General features: G+C 44.8%; 1 protein-coding gene across 2 annotated transcripts in view; it reads right to left on the bottom strand.

Annotated features, from left to right (window-relative positions):
* TIAM1 (TIAM Rac1 associated GEF 1) overlaps positions 1-13,696 on the bottom strand; it is a 360,609-nt gene that overhangs the window by 275,661 nt on the left and 71,252 nt on the right. For both annotated transcript variants that reach the window (XM_076000522.1, XM_012780925.3), the window contains exon 2: positions 5,216-5,267. The gene's annotated coding sequence lies outside the window, so the exon portion shown is untranslated. The remainder of the gene's footprint in view (positions 1-5,215; positions 5,268-13,696) is intronic.

Raw genomic sequence — 13,696 nt, 5'->3', positions numbered from 1 at the left:
AAAAAACAAACAGGCAAAAACACCCGCATGTGGCCCATGCCTGGTCCACACTGTGGACCACTCCAACACATGAGGTTTGATATAGAAACTGTCTTGGTTTGGTTTGGTTACCAAGATAGATCACAGTGAATATTTCCGAATCTGAGCTGTGCCCTCAATGTAGTCATCTTGGGAAACTGCAATTACCAGACACTACCCAAGTGAAGAACTCGCCCTGCTTCGCAGACCTGTCTCTGAACAGGAGCGCCCATAACCCTGGGAACACTTCACTCTAACGGGAGCAACAGCGAGCGCTCCAAAGAGAAACGGAGTTCCCACGGCCCAGCTGCCATGATGAGGCTAGGAGTGGAGTGCACCAGGACAGTGGCAGTGGCGGGAGGTGGAGGAAGGACTGCTCCTGCAGATTCAGTGCTCAGGGAGGCTTGTCTGGGAGGTGACATTTGAGCTGAGACCTGAAGGAAGTAAATGACTGGCCAGAAAGAGTGCTAATAGCATGCAGTAGGAAGGCCAGATGCAGGAGCAAGCTGGCAGGGTTCTACTCCCAGAAAGAAGGTATCCAGAGTGTCCTAAATTAGGAGGAGATGAGGTGAGAGAGGGGCAGGGCCAACTCACTTGAGGCCTGTAGACCCTGCAGGAAGCCTGGTTTTCGAAACCCTCAGCAATGGGAAGCCAGTGGAAGTTCAAGCAGAAGAGTAATGAGATGGAATTGCTATTCAGATCCCTCTAGCTACTCTGTGGAGAAAGGACATTATGCAGGCAAGAATGAAACAGAAAACCAACAGAGAGGCAATTGCATTAAGAATTTTACCAAAAATCAAAACCACCCAAAAAGAGAAAGATTTGCCACTGATAAAGATATATATCCCAAAGAAGAATTCACACTCTGAAAACCATTTCCAAAGAAGAGACCCCCCAGTGTTTAAACAGTAGTGGTCTCTTTCAAATGAGGGTACCGGGCAGGGCTGCCTCCCCAGCCAAGCCCAGCCATTGGGGCTCCCTCAGGCGAGGAGTTCCGCCATGCAGTGAACTCTCCCCAACAGGCTGGGGCTCAACTGTGGGACCACCAGGGGGCAGTGAAGAGCACCCGGCACCACCACCCCGCAGAGAAGCCCTGTCCTAAGCTGTGATGGCCAAGGATCCTGACTACGAGCTCCGCTTTGCCTGGTATGTTCATTCTCTCCCAGGACTTCTATTTGTGGTTCTGGTCTGTCAATCTTCAAGGAGCCAACTGAAGCCAGTGAGGGACATGGGGAAACTGAGGCTCAGGCTCTGAGCCCGGGGGCGGGGTCCATTCTCTTTCCCTCCTTACTTTGTGATACTTTTCCTTGGACTCATTATTACAGGGCAGCAGAACAGCAAGAGCCACAGGGCCAGGTTAGGGTGTGGGTCTAGCAAATGCACCAGTGAGGCTCCTTGGCAGGTTTTCGGCAGCAAGCCCCAGGCCAACCTGACACCTGGGCTACTCCGAAAGCCACTGCCTCTCCCCTCTTCCCTGACAAATCCCTGGCAGTAGCAGGTAGCTGGTTGAGCATTGCAGGACCCTCCGTCCTACCTCTTCTTGTTCTCTCTCTCTCAATCACAAAAATCAAGGCAGGTAGCGAGACTCTACAGCCTGCACAGATTCAGAAATGCTACTATAAGAACGAATCCAGATATCACCACATCCTAAGAGGTCGCCTCTCCTCCCAAACTTAAGCTTCACACTTTGAAGAAAGATTGTTAATTACACATTATGACACCAATTATATCCCGATGCATTATGAAATGGAATCTTTGCTAAGCAATTTTACTATTTTAATTCTTTTCTTCTACCATTTTTAATAATTATGCTCTGGTTTTTATTACAGTAAGATGCAATTAAGAAAGAAGTCCTTTATATTTTAAATCTATCTCAATTTTTTTATATAAAGAATTCCATAGCTATGCATAATAATGTAGCACACAATATAGCCAAAAGACAAAAGGAGTAGCTTAGTTAAAACTAGATGAATTCCATTTCGGGGGAGAAAAAAATACAAGTCTACTTATTTTGAAAACCCTTAGCATGAGACATTCATTAAAAATATGGAGAATTCCTGATCAAACAAAGACAAAACAAACCACATGCTAGCATGCTCATATGGAAGAGAAAGCTTTATACTATTTAAGGAAGAAGATATAGCAAATCAGTCTCAAAATGCTGAATTTGGGGATTGCTAGCATTCAACCGCCCATGAAGTAAAATGATACCATTACTTAAAGTGAACCCACCCATGCTGAATTACAGTTCCTTTCAAGTATAAGGATAACACCATCTAACATACAGAAGTGTGAACAAGGAAAATTAAACCATTTTAATAAATTTGAGCCACAAATTTCACTCTTCCATGTACTAAAGCTGAGCAATGTGTCGACAACAAGGAGTATTTTTGTGTGATCCCTATGTTATGGTCTTATTCATTCTCTGCTTACCTTCTGCCCCAAAGATCAGCAAACTTTTTTTTTTTTTTTAATAAAGGGCCAAATAGTAAATATTTCAGGCTTTGCAGGCTGTATGTCACAACCACTCAACTCTGCTGTTGTAGCAAGAAAGCACCCACAGACCATAATGCACAAATGGGTGTGGTTGTGTTACAGTAAAACTTTATTTACAGAAACAGGCCCATGGGCTAGATTTGCCGACCATTAGCCCTCAGGGCCCTGGGAAGGACAGGTGAAGCAGAAGGACACTTAGGACATTCCTATAAGAATATGGCAGGAATAAGCAAAGAGATCCAATCAATCAGAATGTATCCACCAAGACATTGAGCATAGCCCATCATACCCAGGAGGATTCTTCTAAGACCAAAACCAAGTCTAGATGCACCAGGTAGGTACCATTTCTCAACAACCATCGTTCTTAAGATACTAGTGTTTCTCCCTCACTGAAGCAGCTTCCACCCCACCACGGGCTTGTCTTCTGAACTGGGTGTCCACTAGCGGTTATGGGACCTCCCCCAACTGCCTAACTCCTTCTGTAGCTGCCAGTACACCAGGGCTGGGGGTGCAGGCTGTGGTCACCAAGTCAAAAGAGGTAACTGGTCTACCAGGGAGTAAACCTGTCCAGCAACTCATAAACTACTGAAGAATGAAGAACTCAGTAGACAGACCTGCCCACTCCCAGCTTTGAATTCCTATCTGCTGAATGGCCAGGGAAAAAGCATACTACCCTATTGAAAACATAACCCTAACCCCAGCAGCACTCTGGGACACTCTAGTATCCTTCCTTGCTTTGCTTTTCACCACAGCATGAATCCCCGTCTGCATACTACAAATTTCATGTAGCCATGCATTCATCTTCTGACTTCACACACACTAGAATAGAAACCCCACGAGGGCAGGAATTGTGTCCTGGGTGCCTGCAACACAGACAGGCATGGGTAAATTCACTCCTTCGTATTCATCTGCCCTGAGTATCACAGATCATTCCTCTTTTCTTGTATCTCTCATTTCTTTACCACAGTTTTCTTTTTCTTACTTCTGTCCTCATTCAATCATGTTAACAGACTTCTGTCTCCTCCTTTCCACTTTACAACTTCCCTTCCTTCCTTTCTCTAACTACCTAGAAACATTTCTTAGGTAGAATTTAGATATCTGAAAGAGGGAGCTATTTTTTTTTTTTGTAGACAGAGTCTCACTTTGTTGACCAGGCTAGAGTGAGTGCCATAGTGTTCTAGCTCACAGCAACCTCAATCTCCTGGGATCAAGTGATCTTACTGCCTCAACCTCCCAAGTAGCTGGGACTACAGGCATGTGCTACCATGCCTGGCTAATTTTTTCTTATCTTTTTCTTTTTTTTTTTTTTTACCAGGAAAAGGCAGTGAGATAATTTTTTATATATATATTTTTTAGTTGGTCAATTAATTTCTTTCTATTTTTAGTAGAGACGGGGTCTTGCTCTTGCTCAGGCTGGTTTCAAACTTCTGCCCTTGACCGTCTCGGCCTCCCAGAGTGCTAGGATTACAGGCGTGAGCCACCACGCCTGGCCTGAGCTATTTTTTATTACTAAGTTTCTACCAAATCTTCACCCCAGTGTCAAATATGCTAACATTCCAGAAGTTCATAACGGTGTTTTAAAAAAAAAAAAAAACTTCATTGATCATCTTTGAAGGCTGATGTGGAACAAAGTCATTATTCTGGCAAATAACAGAAAAGGATCAAGCCCTCATTCTGCCTTTTATATACAAACTACACATCAAGGTATCAAAAAATAAATAAGGTTGAAGTAAAGATTTTCCAGCTAATAAATGCAGAAGACATGACAGAATTAGAATATCACCTCTTTGTAACCCCTAAAGAAAGAACAGATCTAGACATACATTACAGATCCCAGTGGCTGCTGAAACCACGAGGGAAAAAGCTGATGGGGACCCTAATAATGGACGGATCAGACTAACAGCACCTGTCAGTATTAGCATTTCAAAAAGAGATGGAATGTACCACCTGTGGGCAGTTACATAATCATCTATGCAATAGTCTTGCCCCAAAATTAGAAACTGAATCTGATCAAGTCTTTAGTTTTTAGGAAATTGAGGGACAATGAATGTTAAATGACACAGGGATATTGGCAGCAAAATCTACAATGTTGGGAGCTCCAGAGGACAAAAGATCCGGCTTCTTGGCCAAATAAATTGCAAGAGAAAAAAAGAACCTACACATGAAAAGAGACTCAAGAGACACAGTGACCAGATGCAATGTGTGGACTTTGTTTGAATCCTTTGATTACCCTGAGGTATTCTTAACCGACTGCAAAAAAATATTTATAAGACTATCAGGGAAATCTGAAAATGAATATTCAGTGATATTAAGAAATGAACGACTATTCATTTTTGGTGTGTGATGATAGTATTGTGTTCAAGCTTAACAAAAAGAATGCTTTTTTTTTTTTAGAGAGAGCCACACTGAGATATTTACAAGTAAATCTGATTTTCTTCTTAAATCCTCACCCTACTTCAAGCAAACACACAAATGATTTTGGTTGTTTTGATCCTGCAGGAGTCGCTGCTTTTCAAATATACCTATAAATGAGGCAATGCAGAAAGAATAAGGGTTTGACAATCCACAAACACCAGGCACAGATTTGGGGATATATGATAGACAAATAAATGAAAAAGCAAATTCATATATATACCATGATGCCCCAAGAAACTCCTTCAAAGCCTATGACAAGGTGTACATGAGAGTGTAAACTGCTCACCATGGAAGGTCAGGCTTCTGGCAATGGTAACATCTGCAATGCAGCCATCAACCTGGAAGTTAAAAAAAAAACAAACTTCTGAGTGACAAACAGCTTCCACAAAGCCCATCCACTTTATTTCATAGAAGAAAAAAAAGTGCATCAGCCCGAGCTAACAGCAGAGGAAAGAAACAAAGGACTCAGAATTAGAAGCAGAGGGACACAGCAACCCAGGACTTTAAAATAAAGACAAAGAGTGCACTGGGGCATCACCCTAATGCAGCCTTCCTCAGTAACAATAGTTCACCCAGGCTCAGAATCCTGTTAAAGAAAGCAAGAAGAGCCATGCAGATGCATTTTTATTAAGATGGTTAAAATTTTAGAAGTGAATATATTCTCTTTTTTTAATTAATTAATTTTTTTTATTTTACCATATTATGGGGGTACAAGTGTTAAGGTTGCATATATTGCCCATGCCCCCATCCCCCCTCGAGTAAGAGCTTCAAGTGTGTCCATCCCCCAAACGTTGCACATCTCACTCATTATGTTTGTATATACCCATCCCCTCCTCCCCCCTCCCACCTGCCTGACACCCGATAAATGTTACTCCTATATGTCCACTCAGGTGTTGATCTGTTAATACCAATTTGCTGGTGAGTACATGTGGTGCTCGTTTTTCCATTCTTGAGATACTTCACTTAGTAGAATGGGTTCCAGCTCTATCCAGGAATATACAAGAGGTGCTATATCACCATGAGATATCACTTAGCTCCAGTGAGAATGGCCTTCATCAAAAAGTCCCCAAACAATAAATGCTGGAGTGGATGCGGAGAGATAGGAACGCTCCTACACTGCTGGTGGGACTGCAAACTAGTTCAACCTCTGTGGAAAGCAATATGGAGACATCTCACCGCGATACAAGTAGATCTACCATTTGATCCAGCAATTCCACTACTGGGCATCTATCCAAAAGATCAAAAGTCACTTTATGAAAAAGACACCTGCACTCAAATGTTTACAGCAGCACAATTCATAATTGCAAAGATGTGGAAACAACCCAAGTGCCCATCAATTCATGAGTGGATTAATAAAATGTGGTATATGCATACCATGGAGTACTACTCAGCTTTAAGAATATATTCTCTTAATAAAGGAGGGAACAGGTTTCAAGGAAAGGCAGAATTAAGATGAGTGAGTAACAACAGTTAAGCCAGATTTCAGGCTTGAGATCAAGGCAGGGCTTCTTAGCAGTGAGAACCAGCCTACCAGGCGAGGAGGACAGGGGACTGAGACCCTGTGGTAAGCAGTGATCTCAGCACAGGTCTCGAGATTGGGTGAGGTTGGACCAGAGGTCTTTGAGGATCTCAAACAATTCCAAGGTTTTAAGGTGGGTACAGTTAAAGAAAAAAATATTCTGGCACTTTTTAAAAAAAATTATGGTAAGGCAGACATTACTCAGGACTATTGCAACAGGTAGGTGTAAAGGCTATTGAAATAGAGAGAAAGATCAAACTCAACTCCAAATGCAGCAAAGACAGCTGAGATTTATAGCCAATGAGCAGAATAACGGAGTCAGTACAGAGGAAAATTGCTAAGAAGGGACATAAATGTCAGAGGGATTCTTGCCAAACCAACTTAACAGGATTCTTGCTAAAGGCAGGTCAAGGACTTAGACAACAAAGGTCGGGGAAGAGGAACTTGATCAGATATGGACAGTGATCAGGTATAAGGGTGGGGGGAGGGGGTTCTCTAAACTGATTTAGCAGGATTCTTGCTAAAACTGGCTGGGAAGGCCTAAAGAAGCTATGGAGGTGGGCGAGCAAGAGGCCTAGTTGAGAAGGGGGCTCAGAGAAGCCTCACTCAAGCATGGTCCAGGAGAGAGTCTTAGTTAGTAATATATATATATATATATATATATATATATATATATATATTTTTTTTTTTAGGCAGAGTCTCACTCTGTTGCCCAGGCTAGAGTGCCATGGCATCAGCCTAGCTCACAGCAACCTCAAACTCCTGGGCTCAAGTAATCCTCCTGCCTCAGCCTCCTGAGTAGCTGGAACTACAAGCATGCACCATCATGCCCAGCTAATTTTTTATATTTTTTAGTTGTTTTTGGCTAATTTCTTTCTATTTATAGTAGAGACGAGGTCTCGCTCTTGCTCAGGCTGGTCTCGAACTCCTGAGCTCAAGCAATACTCCCACCTCAGCCTCCCAAAGTGCTAGGATTACAGGCGTGAGCCACCACACCCGGCCTTGTTAGTAATATTGATAGGAACTCCAGGGTACAAACAGAGCTCCTGACACCTAGAGGGGCTGCCCAGGGTCACAGAGAGGAACAGGCAGAAGCTGGGAGCAGAATGCAGACCTGCCAGCCCCAAGCTCCTAACAGCCTGCACTACATAACACTTGTAAATTTCCCAGTTGCTTCCTCACATATCATTTCCCTGTTTTGCAAAATCTAAAAATGGCCATTTCTATACATCAAGCTACCATATGATAAGGAAAAACGACCTTTGAACATAATGCCATGTGAGCAATTTATATACCATTCCCTGTGATACTGAGGCAGGTTGGTTCATCACCATGAGGGCTACCGAAGCCTTTCAAAGTGGCCTTGTAATGATAGGCACACAAATAAAATAAGAGAAAAGGGAGAAAAAAAATAAAAGAATGGATTTAAAAGCATCTCAAAAACCCAGGACGCTTTTGATCACTAACAGGATTACAAAACTTCCCTCCCACAAGCTGAGCAATATCCGATGCTGTCCAAATCCCAGGGAGAACATTTAAGGATGACCCAAGTGCCTTCCTTGCTCTCAAAAGCACCATCTACTTACTGGATAGAAGTTATTTAAGAATCTACCAGAGCAATACACTAAATACTCCCAGGTCACCCTTTGGACAACGTCCCATCCTTTTCCTCTGGGGTCTGTGCCCTGGAAGGCTGCCCTTGACTGAGAGGGAAAAAAACAGAGAACCTAATTTTTAAGCTAAATGTCAAGGTATGTGTATGGGGACAGGGCCGTGTCCAAGGAGGCTCTGAGTGTAAGGGTGTCAATAAAAGCCCAGTATTCCTCTATGCAAAATTTTGTGTACATGGACATTTTTCTGCAAAGAAAGATCTAGAAAGCAAAGGGTCAAGAATTTCCTTGCGGCCAGGCGCGGTGGCTCACAACTGTAATCCTAGCACTCTGGGAGGCTGAGGCGGGAGGATTGCTCGAAGACAGGAGTTTGAAACCTCTGAGCAAGAGCAAAACCCCATCTCTACTATAAATATAAAGAAATTAATTGGCCAACTAAATATATAGAAAAAATTAGCCGGGCATGGTGGCGCATGCCTGTGTAGTCCCAGCTACTCGGGAGACTGAGGCAGCAGGATCGCTTGAGCCCAGGAGTTTGAGGTTGCTGTGAGCTAGGCTGACGCCATGGCACTCACTCTAGCTTGGGCAACAAAGCAAGACTCTGTCTCAAAAAAAAAAAAAAAACTGATAGTTTAAAAAAGAATTTCCTTGCATTCTGAAAAGTTGACCCAAAGATGTGAAGAGGCAATGTTGCAAGAGAAAACAGCTCAGAGATGACCACTGGTCTCCCCAGGAGAAAAACAATGAACAGGCAGCTGGTGGGTACCCGTGTCATCAGTCCCACAAACAGGAACAGAACCTCTTCCCGCCCCAGGGCGGGGGGAGCTGGGGCCAGAGGAGGGACCACCGCCCTGCTCAAGGAGGCAGCTGGGATGGCGCCTTCCTGTGAATCTCTCTCAGCTCTCTCCCAACACGCAAGTGACATTTGCAAAGCTCATCAGCTCAGCAGGTGTTGGAGACACGAGCAAAAGCAAAACAGTTCCAGGGCTGAGGAAAATCTCATCCTGATGTTCTGAAACCTCCAGGCTGCTGAGGCACCGCAGAGTGCGGAGGCAGAAAGCCAGGAGGTGAAAATACTCTGGGACAACGAAACGGTAGAGCTGACCACACAGGTGGGCGCCACCAAGTCCAGCAGTTGCCAGCAGGGCCGCCCTCCCCCCTCCCACCCCAACCCCCAACCCCCGGCAGCAGCCAGCCCTTCTAGAGCCCAGAATGCAGGCCCAGACTCACTAAGTCGTCTCCCCCATTGCGACACAGAAATGATTATTCAGGATGCACCTCACAGGGGCGTTGTGTGGTCAGTGAGAAAAGGTGACTCTTGTGTCACCACCGAAACCCGGTAAATGCCTTCCCCGGCGTGTTTAGGTTTCATAGTAGAGCTCGTCTCTGTTCCCTTCCCTGCTGGGGTAGTCACAGGTACAAACAAACAGGGTGACAAGAGACTGATGGAATCAGCCTGCCAATCCGACACCAGGGCCAATGGCACAGGGGAGTGACAAGCCACCCAGGCAGCGGCACCTGAGAGCGGCCAGAGCCTGGAACTCTCGGGAGCCCTACAGTGATGTCCCTTCCTGTGCTGCTGTCCCCTTTCCAGCAGCAGCAGTGGCAGAAGCAGCCTGTTGCGGTTAAGAGCCTGGCTCAGGAGCCTTGGCTGACACTTGCTCAAGGTCACAGGGTGGCCTTGCCCTAAGTGATAGCGTCCCTCTGTGACTTGGTTTCCTTATCTATAAATCAGGTATAACCATAATCATTGTACCTGTCTTTTTGTGAGGCTTAAATAAATGCATGCAAAGTTCTCAGAATGGCGTCTGGTGTGCAGTGATAACTCAATAGACGCTGGCTGTCACGTGGCCCAGCACATTTTAGCAAGTTTCCAAGAGCCACGTGACAAAGAGGTCTGTATGCTCCCAAGAGCAGCTAAATGCTGGCACCACCAGCCCACCAGCCAAGCACCACATGTCCTTGATTCCAAGATGGGTTCTGCATTTTCATGTTCACTAATAAAATTACAATAGACATGCCCATGTAACATAGATGTTCTCATCTGTTAAGTGGGCACAATAGCAACACTCAGCTAATGGGGTTGGTGGAGGACCAATATTAATCAGGAATTAATATATGCAAAACATTTTTACTGGGGCTTGGCACGGAGCACTCATCAGAAACTATGCTCTGCAGGTATTGCATCACTGCAGTAATTGATCTGACCTGCTGTGGGCCTTCCCCTCCAAACAAATTCTTCCTTATCCCTCGATTGATCTAGGGGTCCCCTGACCATAGCACCAAAGATGCCATGGGGTCTGGAGCTGCCAAGTAGAACGGCTGGGGCCTTGGTAACAGAAAGATGCTGCAGAGTTTCAGGCATTTGCTGGAGTTTTATCATCCTGTTGGCTTCCGTCCGAGAACCAGCAAGTTGCAAAAAGAACATGGTTTGGAAGTTGCTGAGTTGCATATGAACTCCCAGGTTTATGTTTTTGGCCATGGAGTAATTTTCAGGTTAGCTTCTCGGTGGCCCTTGGAAAGCAGCTGGCCTCCCGTCACTCTGAGAGGTCCCCATGGCAGATGAACCGTTAGCAGGAGTGCATGAGGAAGCCAACCAGACCTGGGGGCAGCAGGAAGTGGGTCCCTGTACAGCCAAGGTCAAGCAAAAACTGAGGCAATTCATAAACCAATGACCTCCACTGTCCATAACAAAGTCTGCAATAAGTTTCATAAAGTCATTATTTTCCTTTCCTCTGCTTCCTCGCTGCACTTGGAGACTTGGAGAATATTAAACAAACAAGGGTACATTCAATGAAAGGTCAACCCCTAAGGACACAGCTCTGGGTCAGACCATCTGATTCAAATCCAAATCCCATCAACTATTATCTATGTGGCCTTGGGCCAGTCCCCAACCACATTGTGCCTCCATTTCCTCATCTGTAAGATGAGGACACCAGTAGCTAATAGAACTAAATGAATCAATACACATGAAGCTCTTGGAAAAGAGAGCAAGCTGGGTATGGTGGCTCACACCTGTAATCCCAGTGCTTTGAGAGGTGGAGGCGGGAGAATCTCTTGAGCCCAGGACTTCAAGACCGGCCTGAGCAACATAGCAAGACCCTGTCTCTACAAAAAATAAGAAAAAATAGACAGGTGTGGAGGTGCATGCCTATAAATCCCAGCTACTAGGGGGGCTGAGGCTGGAGGATCACTTGAGCCCAAGAGTTTGAGGTTGCCATGAGCTATGATGATGCCACTGTGCTCCAGCCTGGGAGACAGAGCGAGACCATGTCTCTAAAAAAATAAAATAAAAAATTTTAAACAAAGAAAGGGGGCAGACACACAACAAGCACTCACAAACCTTGAGCCCCTGTTATTCTACAGCACGCGCGTGCACCCCAGGAACCCCTCAGGGAAAACCTGCTTCTGCAGAACCATGGAGGGTAGGTAGGGATTGGTGTCTTTTCCAGCTTCCTGCAGCCAGTGAGATGGGAAGACAGTAGGGGACCCACAGAACAGAATTCAAATTGCAGCCACTTCACATACAAGCTGTGCGGCCGTGAGCTAATGATGACGTTCTCTGAACCTCGTGTTCCTCACCAGCTCTGTGGGGTTTAGCTACTTCACGACACTGTCGTGAGAAATGAGAACACGGCGTGTAGGCATTAAATAAATCTTACTTTTCATCTCTTCTTATTCCCTGGTGTGCAAACAGTCGATTCCTGCAACTCTCAGAAAAGGTTGTCACCCACCTAGCTCAAAGCCCCACGGCGCACTGAGACCCCATGACCAGGGTCTTAGCAAGACCTGGCCCATGGCCTGTCCTCCAACGCTAAGATGTCACCCAGCCATTTTCCACCAAAGGCAGAGAAAGCAGGAGTCAGCAAAACCCAGGAGAAAAGCGGGGAGAAGCCTAGGTTTGGGAGTCCTCCTCAGCAAAAGCCTGACTCTAACCAAAAGTTAAGGGGACTATCTCACAGCTACTTCCTTCATGAGGTGGCGTCTGAATTATTAGCAAGAGAGGCTAGAGAAGGTCATTTTCATATAAACATCTGAGCGATGAAGAATGTAGATAAATGTCAAAAACAATGCCTAACACGGCTGCCTGCTGTTTGCTTACACAGCTTTTTCCTTCTTTAGACAAATGACAAAAACGTCAGCACTTCTGAATATCAATCATCTTCAATTAAGACGTTTCTGTTGGAAAGCACTTTTGGCAGGACCAACGAAATATCTGCCACTGTTCTCCGACTTGGATCTTTCAAGGTTGGCAGGGCGATTTATTTTTGTTGATTAAACAAAATACAAATGGAAAGGACCTAAAAATTGATTAGCCAATTAAACTCAATGATTCTCAACAATGAAATGTGCATTATTAGCTTTGCCAGAGTTATAAAAACGTCTCCTAGCTTTACTGCTGTTTTCAGAATTTACACCATTGATATTTGTGCTGACAGAAAGATTAAGTAAGGACTGGATTATGCAAAATTTGTCTCCTCTTTTGCTGGAACGGAAGGAAGAGAAACGATTAAAGGCTTGGGTCATTTCAGGAAGAACATCTGCACCGCATTCGGGATTCTTGAAAGAATGATGTGGGTTGAGCGAGGGAGCTGTTGTCACTCATGTTGTTCCTTAGTAAATTACAGATTCACTAATAGGGGCCAATTTGTTGAGATGACAACAGTCATAAATATCCAGATTCCTCGTTTTCTCTTTTCATTTTCCAAGGGGATGAGTGTCCAGGCAGGCGGCCGACCACACCACAGCTATCAGATGCTTTTTTGCAAAATGGACCAACGCACAGGGGGAGCACCATGAGCCTATGTCGGCCCAGAACAGTTTTTCTTAATTGCCACCGCGAGGTCAAGATCACAACCGCAATAAATTCACTTACCATAGCCATAACCCAGGGCAACAGAACGCTGACGCTACCCGGTGGTCAGAGCGTGGACACTGCAGGCTGCTATGCATTTTTAAACTTGATTGTACATAATTGTTAATCACCGACGCATTCTCCAACCCTCCTGGGCTGGAACATGTTGCTAGGCAACCAATTTTGCTCTAGATACTTTCTGAAAGCTAGCGAGGCAACAACCAAGTCTCAACAAAGCAAACACTAACCATCAGAGACAGATACCAATAAAAGAGAGTTGCCCGGCTTCCTGACAGCACGTCGCTCCCGTCCTTCCGTAGTGCAGACACGTGCTTCCCATGCCTTGCCACTTACAAGGCAGCTACCTCAGCTCCAACTGAGTGGAAACAGCCCTTTTGGTGGTTCAATTTGGCAGTTCATATGGTTCAACCTAATAACTTCAAAGAGGGAGGTTTCCACAGACTCTGAAATAGAGGGACTATTTCCTACCGCTAGCATGATCCCGACCGTGTTCTGCATCAATATCACATCATTTACCTCGTCCACACGTTCCCTGAAGTTCTTTTTATAAGAGATAGTTGGGAGAGGCAATCTTCTGGCAAATGCCTAAATAAGAAGTCACATTTATTTTTCCATGTTAGATGGATCCCAATTTGTTAGGATTTGACTATTTCTCAAATAATACAACCACACATTCCCTACCTTTTCAAATGCTCAGAGTCACAGGAAAAGGGGACTATATGTATTGCTCCTAATTTGAGATTGGGAACACCAGAGGACATT

This window comes from Microcebus murinus, chromosome 1 (assembly GCF_040939455.1).
Source record: "Microcebus murinus isolate Inina chromosome 1, M.murinus_Inina_mat1.0, whole genome shotgun sequence".
NCBI lineage: Eukaryota > Metazoa > Chordata > Mammalia > Primates > Cheirogaleidae > Microcebus > Microcebus murinus.
Note: the sequence above shows the minus strand (reverse complement) of the source record. Positions and strands in the feature narration are given on the sequence as shown.